The 18,364-nt window shown below is 44.4% G+C and overlaps 1 long non-coding RNA gene across 1 annotated transcript; it reads right to left on the reverse strand.

Annotated features, from left to right (window-relative positions):
- Positions 1-2,626: 2,626 nt before the first annotated feature.
- LOC147146640 (uncharacterized) lies at positions 2,627-3,858 on the reverse strand. The gene is made up of 3 exons (XR_015087258.1): positions 3,712-3,858; positions 3,566-3,632; positions 2,627-3,000 (listed from the first exon to the last, which is right to left on the reverse strand). It is a non-coding gene; the product is annotated as an uncharacterized LOC147146640 (long non-coding RNA).
- Positions 3,859-18,364: the final 14,506 nt, after the last annotated feature.

The following is an 18,364-nucleotide window of genomic DNA, read 5'->3' on the forward strand; positions in this document are numbered from 1 at the left end:
TGATGATGTCGCGCTTTATATATCTGTAATATATTTCTTTGCGTCTATGTTTGTCACCCCCCTGGCTGTTGCGTTTTTGTCTTCGGAGTTACCAAATAAAAAATAAAATAGAGGGCATCGATGCGAGCGGGGGTAGCGGAGGACGAACAGGGGAGCCCTTGCCCTTTTTGGACTGAGCGGTTGTCGTACTGTACTGGCGTCGGCTGCGGCCCACAGTACCCGGTTGGACTAATAAAAACGTGATAATTAAACTACGTCTGTGTTCTTGGAAGATGCTACAATATATTGTAAAGCGCGACGAAGGACCCGATCACATTTGCTACCCACATGCACCGGCTTGCTGCGGGCCGGATCTAATAATAAAGCAACATCATCCCAGGGGCCGTGGAAAACCTTCTCTGGCCCGCGGGCCTTGACTTTGACATAGGTGCTTTACATGCTCAGGGATTGTGTCCTGTCTGAGAAGAGCAAATCTTGAGCTGAGCTGAGCTGAGCTGAGTGACAACCCAAAGTCAAAAAAAATGTTAACTTTATACATTTCAAAATAATCGTCTTCCAGATAAAAGAAAAAAAAAAAAAGTCCTGGCGGGGATTCGTGTGGCCTTATAAGAGGAGAGATGAATGAATCTTGTCTTGCCTCAGTCATTGTTCAGTTTTAACAGTGTGTAGAAGGTTTAGATTTTTCAATGTTCATGCGTTTAAAAAAAACACACTGTTAATTTCACCAATATGCAAACAAATGTCTTGTATCACATCAACATACATTTTTAAAAATATAATCCTAGGTCTAGTAATTACTAATTATATTACATATTCCTGACTGGAGGTTGCCGTGTTTCACTGCACGTCATCTTTCTGCTACGTGTACCCGAAGGAGACAAACTGGGCAAACCTAGTTCCTACACATCATGTAGAGATAGAAATATGTTTGTAAAAAGTGTGACAAAACATATTAGTTTTTTAGAACAAGAGTTTTACAGAACATAACAGACCTAAAACATCAAAAGTCAAATTCGCCATCAAGTGCACGACAACACGTTCTGTACTTGGAAAAGCAAGAGTGGTAGCTGATGCTTCTGTGTCAAAAATGTCATGTGAGATTATTTGGACATCCAGTGTTTAGTATAACTAAAGTTTGTATTTGTTATTTATTTCATTTGTAGACTGGAACACCAACCAGGCCGTGGCTCCTGCCCCTGTACCAAGGTGCGAGAGCGATGCAGAGGTCCGGCAGATTCCTGACCAGCATGAAGCCGCAAGCACCGGAGACGGCGATGACCTGACACTCAAACAGCTGCTTTTACGGCGTGGCTTGGTTTTGCTTGTCATGCTTGTCATTTTAGTGATTGGAGGCGTTACCAGTCACTTCCTTGTTGACACGACTCCACCGAATTCAACTGTACTTTTGGAGCACTTTCAGACAACCACCGCTCAGACAACCACCGCTCAGACAACCATCGCTGTGATTGATCTACTACAGTGGCAAGGTTCACACCACAGGCAAATGCGACCCAGATCGCATTTTTTTGCCCATATGCGACCTGTATCTGATTTTTTGTATCTGACATTTATGGCACCCGTCGTAATTCAGCCCCGGTGCAGATCGATTCATTTTTTACACACGGTTAAGGCGTGACGTCATTGTTAGTAAAGCCTCGCCTCAATGTTGACATGCCTTTTTTTTTTTTAAACAGCCAACACGTGAGTACGACGCTCAAGTTGGCTGGTCCTTTCATTTCTCTTCCTCTCCGCTTCTGCAGCTCATAGTTTTCTACGAGGCAATCTGTTAAATGTTTGAATGCATGTATTATTTTTACACCTTAGTTTACCCCCTTATTGCAGATTGTGACTGCATCATTTTGAGCCTGAAAATACCGCCAACATTGAGCAATATCTATAAAAGACCAACGTACGTATCCATATTGCGGTTTATGGATCTTGTCGCCAGAGGCAGAATAGAATGCACTCCTTCGCTGCACCCAACCCGACACAGGCACTGTTGATTCCGTCTCGCGTAGGTTGTCATCTAATCAACAACGGAACCATGAGCTGACATACAGCCACGGCCATCATTGCATATCCTACCGGCAACATTGTTCTGCTCATTGTGAAAAAAAGGGGAATCATCCCAAACATTTGCAAAATTATATTTTCAAGAAAGTTATTGATCGATCAGAAGCAGCATTCCCCACATTCAGTCAAGGAAATGAAGTAAACACTGTAGTAACTATCATCCTACTTATTTTTCTTCCTACTTAACATCGACAATGTTTGCCCTCTCTCCCTAGTCTCCTGGTGCAAATTGAGGAATGTGGGCCTCTTCCTAGTCAAACTGATGTTGATCCTCTGCCTGGGCTGTGTGGCGCTCTCTCTCCTCATTCGTCTCCTGGTTTGGCTCTGCCATGCCAAAGAAAACACGCAGCAGCAGCAACAACTACAGAAGGTTGAGTCGGGCAACTGCAGCAAGCTGATGACAGACATTTGCAATGAACCGGAACCCTATGTAGCCCCGACTACTCAAAGATAGTGTTATTTTGATATCAAGTAAGTTGGACCAGATTCTAGATTCTCGAAGGCTACAATGGTGGTAAGGGAAGGTGTGCAAATGAAATAGCTGGAGACAGAATTGAGCAACAAAAATAAATGTATTAAACGTAAACCACAAAACTATTTACAACTTAACAGCCTGCATCTATATACATGTGGTACCATAGTTCACAATTGAAAAAAAATAATACCAGAGTCCTACTGAGCTCAGTAATATTCAGTCTTTAAGTCAGTCAGTCAGTGTCCTCTTTCGTAGTCTTAGGTAGTCCTTGAAGAAGTGGTGTAATAGTGGTAGTAGGGTTTGTTACCACGTGATGTTTCTCAAAAGGGTAGTGAAGAAGGTTTTCTTATCTCAGTTGGGGTTCTGGGCACAGGCTCGCCATCTCCATCAAATGATAATGAATCTTCTCAAATCTTCTTGTACAATGTCTGTACCAAGGTAAAAAACCTAGCCTGCATCACAATAATTGTATTATTGTATGTAGCTAATAAGAGTATTATCAATTGGCAGTCTTATCAGTCGCTATAGCTTCACAGTAGTTCTTAATTTCTCAAACACTGCATTCATATATCACATTCGAAAACAGTTATTCATATACATACATGCATGTTTTCCAAAATATCATTGTTACACATGAAATTAACCAATGCAATAACATATTTCTCTATCTTCAATTCCTTATCAACCCTATGTTTTATGATTAACATGTATCAATCATTTGAATCAAGAAATAATTGAATTACCAACGGGTAGTTGAGTAATTCAATATTCCACTTTAAACTCATATTACATCAAAATGAGCATTTAACATCCAAATGTCATATAATTCACCAAAAACATATTTACACATTCATTTGTCAACCTAAACCTTTGTTTAGAAATACCTTTAAACAAGTACAATCAAGTTTCTTACAGCAAATAAGCAGTATATTAACACTCGCGATTAGCATTAGCTTAGCGTTAGCTTAACGTTAGCCTAGCATTATCATTTTAACGTCGTAGCACATGGCGACTCACCAAGACGACGTTCTAGTATGAACACGGTCGGACTGTCATGGACCCTCAGTCCCCGCTGGGATTCACACTTTTAAAATAAAACATTTCCCAATTAGCATTTGAATATTGGTCACATTTAATTCGACTCCAATATGTTTCTCACTCACCGAGACGGTATATTAGAATTAGCACTCATAAGAAATTGTCACGCAACCTCTTCAGTTGGGCATCCAAGCGGAGAAGAACGAAAAAACAAGGTGAACTCAAGACGGCGTCTCGAGTAGGCGGGACAACTTGACTTTGTCCAATTAGAAAGTCATTATCACCTAAGTGACATTACACAAGGGAAATTAAGTAAGGTAGAAGATGCACACCTCCTCTTACCAAAATAAATGTTTTTTCAAAGTAAAATGGTGCATCGAAATAAAATTTAACGTTTTCTCTACTGGGTTACACTTACACGGAGGTGGTATAGAAGCGACGCGGAGCAGGAAAAGCAGGAATTGGGGGACCAGGCAGGAACACTAAGCTTGAGGAGTAGAACTTCAAAAACTGCCAAACAGTTAAGAGGATGCTGAGGAACCAGTCAAGATGAATTAAATGGACAATAAAAAGAGAAAGCCAAACTTTGACTGACAAGTTGTCTACATTGCTTACACGCACACACTCCTATAATGTCTATTGATCCGAACTGCCTGTTTCTTCAAGAATTTTTGGGGTTAAAGATAAAAAACAGAATCCCAAAAAGTTCAATGCATTTATAGTGTTCAATTAATCATACGCTAATTTTCTGTATTCGTGGGCTGGCTTTCTCTCTATCCCAGCAATAGTGGTGGTACGCTGTAAGTCAAAAAGTCAAGTCGAAAATATATGAACGTTTCATTTTGATCATTACATTATGGAAAATGATGACCTCAAATCACGATATGCTCATTTTTTGAGAAGGACCTGTAGCGGACAATGAATGTAGCCACAGCCAACCCCGTCCCGTCCACCAGCAACCAAGTCCCTCCTGAGTGTTTGCTGGTGAACACACCTGAAAGTAATTGACTCATTTGGTTAGTCTCCCCTGCTCTGATTGGGTGGCTGTACCGGTGACCATGAAGGCCACCACCAATCAGGGCAGAGCAGGGTGAGAGCACCCACACACGCGACTTAAGATAAGATAAGATAAGAATGCCTTTATTGATCCCACAGTGGGGACTTAAACGGCCACGACACAACGTGGGCCGCCGTAACAATGTGTTTTGCACATCATGCTGGATGGATGGATGGCCTTCTTCATGTATTTGCTATTATTGTCATTGAATATTATGTGAGCTATCACCCGGTTCTAAAAACATAATGACGAGTATGCTGGAGGTCATCTGAGGGTTCAAGAGTGACTTACCTGGCAGCCTCTGGGCTCTGTTTAAGGACAAGTAAAACAGGTTGAGTGTTCAAGAAAATAGCCCAGCAGGGGAAGCAAGCCAGCAGGAGAATCAGAACCCCCCTCTGAAGGATCACCCCCACACCCCACACGGTTCGGCTCTCCTCTTCCAATCGTCTACACAAAGGCAGAATCAAATAAGCAGTGTAAGGAAACACCAAAGTCACACCAATAATTACAGTTTTGATAGCGGAAAAAGAGGGCGTGCAACACAAATTGAGTGTTGGACTGTTTGTAAATGGACTCCAGAAATCTCGAGAGCCCAGTCAAAGAGGTTTTGTTTCAATGAGGTTGGGGTTTCTACCGTTCATGAGGGCACTACCTGAGACATGAGGGTATCACAAGCCAATGACAAGCCAGTTCCAATGGCAATACCAGCCGCATTGAGCACCTGCAATTAAAGAAGCATTGTTAACGGAAGACATAGATTGAGCACAATGCCGATATGGTGCCTTAATACGCGCTTTCACGACAGTCGTTTTGACAGTGGACATTTTAGCCCACAGTGGGTTGAGGATGTCATTCACTCCCAATGCCTGTCTAAAAAAGCACATTTGTGACGTGGTTGCAGTTGAGTTTTCTGTCTGCATGTGACGCGGTACCGGCAAAGTACGTTCTCGACGCCGGTTGGCAGACTCCGGCCGACTGGGACCACCTGGCTCGATCGAATATGCAGGACGAGGACGGAAACCGGGGACGGAGGGTCGCTGCCCAGCTCTGGTTGCCAACAGGCTCTGGACATGCCCTCTTAAAAAGACATCAAAGTTGATCTTAAATGAGAATAGACTCGTTTATTTGATGGGACGGTTTGATTTCACACTTGGTGAGTGGGCAGGCACTGCAGAGGCACAATTGGCACAAACTTTTTATTTTTGTTCAAACATCCGTGTTTTGGGTAGTGACTGCAACATTTCAGTAGTGACCCTATTGTCGCCGCTGTTGCAGTAATACTTTGTGTGAGGGTAGCATTGTGATTGTGACCTATATCTTTGCTACTGTAACAACGAAAATGTCCCCACTGTGGGATCAATAAAGGCATTCTTATCTTATCTTATCTTACTTAACTACGTTTGCTATATTTGAACTTTTATCATGTATTATGGCTAATGAACCACTCTTTTGTCCATTTCCTAGTGCTTTGTGCCGCACTCAGGGTCGCGGGGGGTTTGGAGTTGATCGCAGCTGACTTGGGGCAAAAGCAGGGTACACGCTGGGCCGCTCACCTGTCCATCACAGGGCTCTTCATCATTGAAAAAACGGTCGGTTTCCCCTTTCAAAGGAAAATTAAATTGGAAGGACACACATTTTTGTAACATCCATTTCCCTGTGCGTATGTTCCCTCTGGCTGTGTTTTTTGAGAGACATCCGGTGGGCTTGTCTTTTGCTCCATGCTCTGCTGACTTTCCTTTGCTCTCTGCTGGATAATTCATTGGTAGACTTCAGCTTTCCTTCCATCTCTTCTTTCTCTCGCTTTCCTTTAGGAAATATTCTTTGGATTTCACTGGGTCATTCTAACCCTTCGCCTGAACTCTGTCCCTGCTAGGCTTCTTGGCATTTTGGTGTTTTTCCCTCGAAAATTAAGATCAACTATGAAATAAAATATTGCTAAAATCAGACAGATCGATGTATGACACATGTATCTGTGTCTTATATTGTTTAAAACTGACCTTGGTCAAAAATAAACATCATATTGTCACTACCGAAACGTTTCGGTGGTAGTGACGTGTTATGATAGTTGTTGACAATACTCGACAATGCTAGGCACAATGCGGCTTCCACAGACAGTTTTGAGCATGTGTACAGAGGTAGAAAACACAACATTTAGCATTAAAATCAAAAGTGCTCATTTTATTGCCGAAATGAGGTGTTCGGTATTGACGGTCCTTAAAACCACATGCTGATTTTCAGACTTTGGAGGGCACATAACTTAATAATGCTGCCAACTGATTACTGGCCATGTGCCCAGTGATGAACATGAAGGTAATGTCTCTTACTGGTGGAATTTCTGGGGACGTGGCTAAAACCAAGCCCTGCCTACAGACAAATACTCTTTGCGTTTCCGTAGTCGACATGAAAAGTCGGGCCAGTTTTTTTTTTACTTCTAATGTGAAAATAAATCTACAAAATCAATGTATATCTTTCGCCATACATTTAAAAGCAACCAAAATGTTCTATTAAAGTAAAGTATTTTTTAAATTGGCAAAAATCTTCTCCATTTTTTTTCATGAAAGGAAATTTAGGAGGTCGAGATTGGGACAGCCACCGCCCCTTAGGAAGTGACATATAAAAGATGACTTTTTCTACATTCAGTTTGATAATTAATGCCTTGTGGTAAAATAGATCGTAACTACATATTACTAAATAGGCAAAGTCTGAACACTTGATTGTTTTTTAAAATTTGATTTTCATTGTGGGACAGCATTTCCGACCAATTCGATAGAATGGCTCATATATATATATATATATATATATATATATATATATATATATATATATATATATATATATATATATATATATATGTGCACACCGTATATAGTTTTTTTTTTCCCAGAAGTGTGCATCAAACAGGTAGCCTTCTGCATTAATCCATTGTGCTTACTAGTATGATCTGTCAAATTAAATTTGCTTTGTTATGCACTCACGATGATGTGCTGTACAGCTGTTGTCATTTTAAATCTTAACTTAGTGATGGAGTAAATCAGCAGTTTTCCAAGTGTGCCACTGACAGTTGAACCTTTCTGCAGAGAAGATAAAATGGATATTGTCCAATTCAAACACCCAAAATATAGCATTATGTTGCTGTTGTTGTTGTTGTGGCTATTTCATATGTGGTGTTTTCTACTCACCAGACCCATCTCTCACTGTAGGAACTAAATACCAATCCATTTTGCCAAAACTATGTCAGCATGGCAGGTTCACAATTTTTCCTCAAGCTACTGAAGCTTAACGAGGGAGTCAACCCAAATCTATTTTTTTTTTCCCAAGAATATTGTAGTGTTGTCCACATTCATTTTAAGGATTTACACTGGCTGAAGCGGGCATTATGGACATTTGATTCCGGTAAGAGAATCAGGAGATAGGACGTTCTTGAATGCTTTAATTAGTGTCAGGTTGCATCATTCTGAGTATATTTGTGTGTATGTGTGTTTGTGTGGGTGTGTGGCTGAAACAGAAAGAAATAACAAAGAGCTTGAATAAAAGTCAACTCAAACCCAAAGAGACACAATAATACTTTTCATTACTACAACAACAGCTATGAGGGCTGTAAGTCTGTCCGCCGTGCTCTCGCGGTAGTGTCCGCCGTGTTGCCGCAGCACTGTTCTATTTTTCGCATCACCAATTCTCGTAACGCGACAACACTCACGGCGCAAATCACGCGAACCACGGCTTCAAGGTCAGTAGCTCGTCGAAGTCTGCCACCGACCCGGGCGAGCCCTGTTTCTTGCTCGTATTCTGGAGCAAGAGAAACCAAGTCTACTTCCTGAGGGAAGTGGACGTAGCACCTTAAGAGCCTTAACTTCTGCTGGAAAGGAATCAGCCTGAGCTTGGACTAACAAGGCCCTATCGGCGCTGGTGAAGTCTGAAGCTTCGATCGGAGTTAGCCGCCCCATGACGGGAGTGCACAGTAGCCTTAACTAGTTCTGTGTAGTTCTGTTCTGTCTGGTTGAGAGCTGGCTGGGGTCGGGTAGCTGGAGACTAGGGAGCTCTGTGATTGCTCCTATAAAGCTACTCTTCTTGAGCTCACTTTGACCTAGTTCGGCACCGATGTTGGGCATGGTTGGCCACTGTTCTGGAGGTTTTGACAAAAAATTGGGTCCAAATCTCCACTGGTGATGGCCCAGCAGCTCCTTCAATGTTAGTCCTCTAGTGATGTGGTCGGCAGGATTATGGGGTGAGTCAACATACCTCCACGTTGCAGAGTCGGTCAGCGTCTGAATTTCCGCTACCCGAGTTCCAACAAACACTTTGTAGCGGCAGGACTCCGATTGCAGCCAGTGGAGTACAGTGGTGGAATCGGACCAGCAGACAACTTGGTGGATCGGGATGGTGAGTTCGGTCTCAAGCAGCTTGACGAGTTGCGCACCGGTTAATGCTGCACTGAGTTCAAGACGAGGCATAGAAAGGCACTTCTTGGGAGCAACCCTGGAACGGGCTAGGACAAAGGCAATATGGGTAATGCCTTGGTCGTCAGTGGTTCGCAGGTAAGCGACTGAACCGTATGCCCCCTCCGAGGCATCACAGAAGACGTGAAGCTGCCCGGCAGCTGCGGAGGTATCGGCACTTGGCAGTGTGTAGGCTCTGGGAAACTGCACTTGAAGGAGGTTGGGAAGCTCGTCAACCCAGGCAAGCCACTGCTCTTTAAGATGCCTATGTTCTATGGGGTCATCCCAGCTCAGATCATGCTTCCAGAGATCTTGGATAAGAACCTTGTCTTTAGTTGTAAATGGGATTATGAAGCCCAGTGGATCATATTGGCTGGCCAGAGTCTTGTACAGGTTTCTCATTGTGGGTTGAAGAGGCTCTGGTGAGCGGTGTCGGTAACTCATGGTGTCGTCGAGACAGTTCCACTGCAGTCCCAGCGTGAGCTCATCCAGGTCGGCACTATCACGGGACAACCGCAGTTCACTACTGACAGATCTCGCATCGGTAGGCAAGTGTTCAATAACTGAAGGCAGATTGCTTGCCCACTGTCTGATCTCAAAGACACCTTCGGCGAGGAGGTTGCGTAGTCCATCCACAACGGACTTGGCATGTGCGGGATCAGGCGTGCTATAAAGACAGTTGTCAACATAGAATGCTTGGGTCACAACGTCAGCAAGTCCTGGTCGGTTGACTTCGGAGTCCCCCACATGCCGCTGAAGAGCGTATATTGCGCAGCAAGGGCTGCAGGTGGTCCCAAAGGGCAGGACTTGCCACTCGTAGATCTCGGGTTCTTCCTCTCTTTGCGTCTTTCTCCACAAGAAGCGCACGACGGGTTTGTCAGCAGCGAGAAAGCGCACCTGGTGAAACATGCTTCGTATGTCGCCACTGATGGCTACGCTGTGCTGGCGAAACCTCAGGAGCACCCCCAGTAAGGTAGGACCTAATGTAGGGCCTGGAAGCAGTTGTTCGTTTAGAACTTGGCCTTTGTATTGAAAGGAGCATTTAAACACAATACGGTCCTTGCCATTATGGTGAACAAGGCGGTGGGGGAAATACCACGACTCTGTAGACTTGCGTGCTTCTTCCTCTGTGATCTTCGCTACGTCGCCTTCTGCTTCCAGCTTCTGAATCTCAGTGCAATACGTGACAGCCTTTGATGGGTCTTTGGCAAGCCTACGTTTAGTGCTGCGAAGACTTGGTACAGCTGCTTCCTTTGGAGCATGAAGTGGAATGTGAGGTGAGCGGCGGGGGAGAGGAGTGGCATAACGTGCAGTTCCTCCTGTGTCCACCCGGACTGTGGCTGCTTGGAGAAGATTGCGTGCTTGTTGGTCAAGCTTAGACCTCGTAACTGCTTTCTCGCAGTAGGGTAGTGTGTCCAGCTGCCAGAGGCGCTGCACATGATGCATTAAGTCTGTGTTTACTGAAGCTGTAGAGATATGCAAACATTGCGACGGACGATGACAGCTCTGTACTGGAGCCATGGGACCTTGTAGCCTTCTAGTGTCCTCAACATGCCCACAAGTGATTGGACGGACAGAGCAAAGGAGTCAAAACTGTTGGCATCACTTATCTTGACTGCAGAAGAGTTCAGAATAGCACCAATCTTTGATGGGATGAGCTGCCTCAGTTGACCGTATTTACCTTGTAGTGCGTTGAGGGCAGCTGTGTACGGACTTGGGTGGTGCATATATGCCTTTGCGAGTTGGAGAGTACTAGGCAGCTTCAGTTGGTTTAGCAATACTTGATATTTATACTGCTCACTTAGATGGGCGTGGTTATTAAGGAGACTGTCCAGCGTCGATGCGAGCGGGAGTAGCGGAGGACGAACAGGGGAGCCCTTGCCCTTTGTGGACTGAGCGGTTGTCGTACTGTACTGGCGTCGGCTGTGGCCCACATTAGCCGGTTGGACTAATAAGAATGTGATGATTAAACTACGTCTGTGTTCTTGGAAGATGCTACAATATATTGTAAAGCGTGACGAAGGACCCGATCACATTTGCTACCCACATGCACCGGCTTGCTGCGGGCCGGATCTAATAATAAAGCAACATCATCCCAGGGGCTGTAGAAAACCTTCTCGCGGGCCGGACGTGGCCCGCGGGCCTTGACTTTGACATAGATGCTTTACATGCTCGGGGATTGTGTCCTATCTAAGAAGAGCACAACTTGAGCTGAGCTGAGCTGAGTGACAACCCAAAGTCAAAATAAATGTTAACTTTATACATTTCAAAATAATCGTCGTGCAGATTAAAAAAAAAAAAAGTCCTGGCAGTGATGATTCGTGTGGCCTTATTAGAGGACAGATGAATGAATCTTGTCTTGCCTCAGTCATTGTTCAGTTTTAACAGTGTGTAGAAGGTTTACATTTTTCAATGTTCATGCGTTTAAAAAAAAAAAACACTGTTCATTTCACCACTTTACAAACAAATGTCTTGTATCACATCAACATACATTTTTAAAAATATAATCCTAGGTCTAGTAATTGCTAATTATATTACATATTCCTGACTGGAGGTTGCCGTGTTTCACTGCATGTCCTCTTTCTGCTACGTGTAACCGAAGGAGACAAACTTGGCAAAGATAGTTCCTGCACATCGCGACTAAGGCATGTGTAACAAATGCAATGCACTTTCAGGGGTCCAGGTCCCAGTTGAAGGCATGCTGGAGATGCAAGTCTGCGAGCCAGGCAAGTCCGGGTGTACAATAACGACGGTGTCACAGTGTAACAATTACGCAATGATCTTGACTTAAACGTGCAAATTAACCAGGTACTGTACATCCCAAATACATATTTATCTTTCTCCGTTTCTGATAACAGATGTCAGTCAAACAACACACAGCAACCAAGTAACTGGGCGGTCTATTTAAAAATGAAATGCGCAAAATAAGGGAGACTGGGGCTTGTTGTTACATTGAGTCCACACCAGAGGCTCCTGTTTAGTAGTTAAATAACAATTTAACGAACGCCTTCTCTGTTTTATCCAAATTATGTATTTTATTTTTAACAATAAAATTTTAATACTAAGGAATATTTTAACAAGTATTCCTTAGTTCGGTATCCACACATCGTTTAAGTGTACATTTTTATAAACTTATACCTATGGAAATTTTTTTAAAAAGTCAGAAACGTAATGATTGACATTTTAGGTCCGACCCGCCCCGAAATTCGGGTTTAAGATCTTACCTCTACCTCCCCGCTCCACCTTCGCTCGGCTGGTGACACTTGCGCGGCATAGCAGCGGAGTCTGTAGAAGCTCCGGTGTAATATGGTGAGAGTATGTTATACAGTGGTTATGTTGAACAACTATTTTACCACCCAACACTGTGACTTTGTTATCATCAACAGATATTAGTCCCCATTTTGGCTGCATTGAATCGAATGTGCAACAATGATCAGCCTAGCTTAATTGTTGCGTGCTAGTGAGAGTCTATCACCCGCAGTAACTCTAAAGAAATACACAAAACCTCTTCCTAATTTATTTGTATATGGTTGTCAGCACTAGGAGAGAGAGGGGTAGAAAGAGAGGAGAGGCAACCTGGAGCCCCGGAGAACACAGGTCACACACTCACGGAGAAGCAAAATATGAGCGAACAGTGGCTGAAGTTAAAAACACCCCATCCAGAATATAATTTAAGATGTGTGCTCATAATGATGTATTTTCTCCTCATCAGTTGACCACGTTATCATCACATTTTGATGGACTATCTATAAACCATTTACTATTAAAAAAGTTATCAATTGATACAGATTTTTATGATACTGAATTTTGATCTAATTTGTAATAAAACAGCTTGTGTTTGATAACACAGAGGTAGATTATTTATTTGATTATTGGATATTTTCCCCTCTATTTTCCCCTCTATGTGTGCAGACCGTACAAAATGGTATTTTACATCCACATGTTTGCTCCTTTGTCTGCATACTGGGTTTTTCGACAGAGCTATTGCTCCCTGATTATCCTCATAGATCTTGACTGGTTCATGCTGATCACTGTTATTCATCCCTTTCAGTAATTGTACAAGGTACATACTTTCCTGAACAGTGGCTGCTAGTCCCATATATTCAGCTTCGCAGGTTGATAGCGCCACTGTTGGCTGTTTTCTACTCTTTCATGATATTACTGGACCATTCTCATTTAAACTGAAACAGTATCCAGTTGTGCTTCTTCTGTCATCTTTGTCTGTTGCCCAATCAGCATCACTATATGCTTCAAGCTGTAGGCCGTTTTCACATTTTCGGAAATGTAGCTCCTGACTAATAGTACACTTTAAGTACCTCAGTAGGTGTTTGGCTGCAGTCCAATGCTGTTGTTTTGGGTCCCCTAGGTGTTGTGATAACTTGCTCACAACCCAGCTCAGGTCAGGTCTAGTAGATGTTGTAATGTATATTAAACTACCAATCATCTCTCTATATCCTGTTGAGTCAATGACTTCACCCTCGGCGTCAAAGTGTAATTTCTATTCACATGGGGTGGATCTCGATTTGCATTTAGACATACCAAATTTGGTCAACATCTTTCTAATGTGCCTCTCTTGTGTCATTTCAATTACCCCTTCACTCTGTATGAAGTCAATTCCAAGGAAATATTTAAGTGGGCCCATATCTTTCATCTTAAATCGTTTCTTCAACATTTTCTTGACATCTGGGAATACAAGAAATAACAACAGGAAGAGGTCTGTGTACCTTACGTTCATTCTATTTCCGATTTAGGCACGCAAATCTGAAAAGAAAAAACGGGGTGTTTTTCGTTTTTTTTTCAATAATTGGAGCTGGTTGAAAAAAAAAATACGAGCCATTTTGCATAGAAATATGCCTATCAAATTGGATTATGTATCGTTTTCCTGTTGTTATTTTTTGTATTCCCAGATAAATGCGAAGAATCCAAAATATGATAAGATAAGATAAGATAAGAATGCCTTTATTGATCCCACAGTGGGGAAATTTTCATTGTTACAGTAGCAAAGATCACAGAGGTCACACAGGGGCGGCGGCATAATGTAGCCATTAATGTATAACATTGACGGCAAACATTTAGAATCAAACCTATGTAGATATACGCAGTAACATGTGTATATACACATGTGTATACACACCAACCTACATCTACATAAAAAATATGAGGAACACTCATTTCGGCCTGTACATAGTACAGAGGAAAAAATACTCTTAAGTGACAGTGCTGCAGTGCTGTAGTGAAATGTAAGGAACAGCATTGGATAAAAATAAAACTAGACTAACAGTAGTGGGGAATGTTGAGTATTGCACGGTATTACAGTAGTGGGGAATATTGGGTATTGCACGATATGAGCTCAGGTGCAGGACTGCACAATTGCACTAATGACCGCCAGTTTGTAGAGACTACACAATGTTCTTGTTAAAGAGTCTGACAGCAGCAGGCAAGAAGGAACGGCGGAATCTCTCCTTTGCACAGCGAGGGTGTAACAGTCTGTCACTGAAGGTGCTGTGGAGTGCTGTTAGGGTGCCCTGGAGGGGGTGGTCCGGGTTGCCCAGCATTGATGACAGCTTGGCCAACATTCTCCTGTCCCCCACCGAGTCCACAGAGTCCAGGGAGCAGCCCAGGACAGAGCCGGCCCTCCCGACCAGTTTGTCCCGGGCCGAGACGCCGCCTGCCCAGGTGACCACTCCCTGGAAGATGACCGAGTCATAAAAGTTCCTGAGGAGTGTCCCCTGAACCCCAAAAGACCTCAGTCTCCTGAGTAGGAAGAGTCTGCTCTGACTCTTCCTATAGAGGGCGTCTGTGTTGTCGCACCAGTCCAGTTTATTGTTCAGATGAACACCCAGGTACTTGTAAGTTGAGACTCTCTCAACATCTGTTCCCCGGATATTCACTGGTGCAGGTGAAGAGTGCTGGCGCCTACCGAAATCCACCACCATTTCTTTGGATTTCCCCGCATTGATCAGGAGGCGGTTCTGCTGGCACCAGTCCACAAAACCCTGAGTAAGTTCTCTGTACTCCCGATCATCTCCGCCTGTGATGAGGCCGACAATCGCAGAGTCGTCAGAGAACTTCTGCAGGTGACAGGTAGGGGTGTTGTAGTTGAAGTCCGAGGTGTAGAGGGTGAACAGGAAGGGAGCCAAGACTGTTCCCTGTGGGGCCCCCGTGCTGCAGAGGAGCACGTCAGACACACAGTCCTGTGTCCTCACATACTGTGGCCGGTTTGTGAGGTAGTCCTGGATCCATGTGGTGAGGTGGTGGGCCACCCCCGCCCGCTCCAGCTTGTCTCCCAGTAGGGTGGGCTGGATGGTGTTGAAAGCACTGGAAAAATCAAAGAACATGATCCTCACAGTGCTCCCCGCCTTCTCCAGGTGGGAGAGTGAAGTGTGGAGGAGGTAGATGATGGCATCATCCACACTGATGCCAGGCTGATATGCGAACTGGAGTGGGTGCATTGAGGAGCTCACCAGGGGGCGCAGGTGGACAATCAATCAATCAATCACATTTTATTTACAAGGACCAGTCTCTCCAGGGTCTTCATCAGGTGAGACGTCAGCGCCACTGGTCTGACGCTGTTGAGCTCCTTCGGGTGGGGGGTCTTTGGCACCGGGACCAGGCAGGATGTTTTCCATAGCTGGGGGACCCTGCCCAGCTTCAGGCTCAGGTTGAACATGTGCTGGACAATTCCACACAGCTGGTCTGCGCAGGATTTGAGGAGCTGGGGGCTGATGCCATCTGGACCCGCTGCCTTCCTCGCCTTCATCTTCTTCAGCTGGTTCCTCACCTGAAATGTTGTGAAGGCCAAGGCTGGACAGGAGGGAGTGGTTGCTATCTGGTGTAGCTGGGAGCTGGAGACTGTGGAGAAAATAGGGGAGGGGGTGACACGCCCAGCAGGAGGAGTAGGTGGAGGCTGCAGCTGGAGAGACTGAGTGGAGGCAGGCATCTGATCGAACCTATTGAAAAAGAGATTCAGCTCATTTGCCCACTGCAGGTCCCCCCCAGTCCGGGTCTTGGGTTGTCCGTGGCCTGAGATGGTCTTCAGGCCCCTCCAGACTCCCCTGTCGTTATTCTGCAGCAGCTGCTCCTCCATCCTCTTCCTGTAGGACCTTTTCCCCTCTCTGATCCTCCTCCTCAGCTGGCGCTGCACAGTCCTCCGCTCCTCTATGTTGCCTGACGCAAAAGCCCTCCTCTTCTCCTTCAGGAGAGCTTTTATGTCTGGTGTGATCCAGGGTTTGTTGTTGGAGAAACACCTTACTGTCCTGGTGGGTATGGTGTTCTCCATGCAGAAATTTACGTAGTCTGTAACAGTGTCCGTTAGACTACTAATGTCTTCCCCGTGAGCATCGCTGAATACTTCTCACACAGTTGTGCTGAAGCAGTCCTTTAAGGCCTCCTCGGCCTCTCCAGACCATCTCTGAACCGTGCGGGTCACAGCTGGCTGCCTGCGGACCAGAGGTTTGTACACAGACTGGAGAGCCACCAGGTTGTGATCAGCTTTGCCCAGCGGGGGGAGGGGCAGTGATGTGTATGCCTCCTTGGTGTTGGCATAGAAAAGGTCCAGTGTTTGATTGTCTCTGGTGTGGCAGGTGACAAACTGTGTGAATGAAGGCAGAGAGGAGGAAGGGGAGGCATGATTGAAGTCACCAGAGATGAGTACCAGGGCATTTGGGTGCTGTGTTTGTAGCCTGCTCACTGCTGCAGTCAAGACATCACAGGCTGTGTCGCTGCTGGCAGCTGGTGGGACGTAGACGGTCACCGCGATCACATGACTAAACTCTCGCGGGATGTAGAATGGCCTCATGCCAACAGCTAGCAGCTCAATATCCCTGCTGCAAAGCTGCTCCTTGTTCATCCAAAATGCGAAATTGCAGGGATATTTTAAAATCTAGATTACAAAGTGACTAGAGGTCCTTTGCCCGGAAGCGGTGCTTTAGCCTGTCTTCAACGGCAGCGCTAACAGAAGTAGATTCGGTTTGGCACGAATTTGAAGTCTGGGCGACATAGTTGTTATGGTAGAACAGGTATAGACTAAATGCATGCGCTAACCCTTCTTGTGGCCCAGTGGTGTTACTGTTTTGACTTTGTAAAATAAACGATTGCAAGCCCTTCAATTCGGAGCCGTCTCGGTCTCGTCCATTTAGTGGAGCCCGCACTTACAGCTACCAACACAATGGTGTCCATCGAACCCTATCCTTAGGGTACTTAATAAGAGAAATGGTCGCGCTAAATTCTCGCATCCGAACATTTCTACCATTTTATTACAATTGGGGTGCAGCTCAGCGAGAAAAAGTTGGCTTGACTACTACACCTCAAATTGTATTTTATATAGGTCATTTTGGAGAAGTTTTGTCAATTTTTGATACCATCGCGCAAAAAAATTGTGGACGGTCTCTAACTCCAACTGAATACTGTATCGAACGTCAGAATGTCAAGCCAACTTTTTCTCGCTTCTACTTCCTGTGCTTTCTGCAGCGCGAATAAACGGCTGAAAAGCGTAAAAATTGACAAATGTAACATTGAAACTGGAAATACGGAAATTCGAGCCCTTTCCAGAAAACTCCACATATTTTGTAGTTTATTTTTAAAAGGGGTTTTAACACGAATATCCTTTTTTTGTTTCAAAAATGAAAATTGAAAATACAACCCAAAACACAGTTGTGCTGAATTAAAAATAGAATGAACGTACACGGGTCCGTGTACCTTACGTTCATTCTATTTTTAATTGTGAAACGCAAAGCAAAAAACAAACTTACGGTTATATTTTCAATTTTCATTTTCAAACAAAAATAGGATAACCATTTTAACGATCGGCTGGACATTTCAACTGCCTGGACCCAACACCTCGTGGCCTCTATGAGGTTCATGGGGATGATATTGGTCTACCGATTGCTGAACAGACTCAGCCATCGCCAGGTCCGAACCGGTTCCAGTTCAACCGTACAGCACAGCCCACTGCTGCTCTTGGGTCACCTGCTCAGGCCATAGCTCCCACTCCCTCCCGAGCAAGCATGAGTAACACCTTCCAAAAGTACCACCGATTTCCTCAGTTCACAGTCCCCTACATTGGACTAGCAAGCTGCATCTGAATAAATCAGCATCATTGTATTTATTTTCTGAGTTCTTTGTAACCAAGATCATTTAGAAATGTAATGCAGACTGTGTTTTGGATAGAATTGATGTAAAGCACTTGCACAATAATCTTTCTAGGTCTGTTTTCATTGCTGAGCTCAGCCAGGGAAAACTGAAGCCTGCTCGTACGGTTGTACTCAGGTTGTTTGAGTTTGAAGC

This window comes from Filicampus tigris, chromosome 6, assembly GCF_054856515.1.
Source record: "Filicampus tigris isolate MCC_2025a chromosome 6, RoL_Ftig_1.0, whole genome shotgun sequence".
NCBI classification, from domain to species: domain Eukaryota; kingdom Metazoa; phylum Chordata; class Actinopteri; order Syngnathiformes; family Syngnathidae; genus Filicampus; species Filicampus tigris.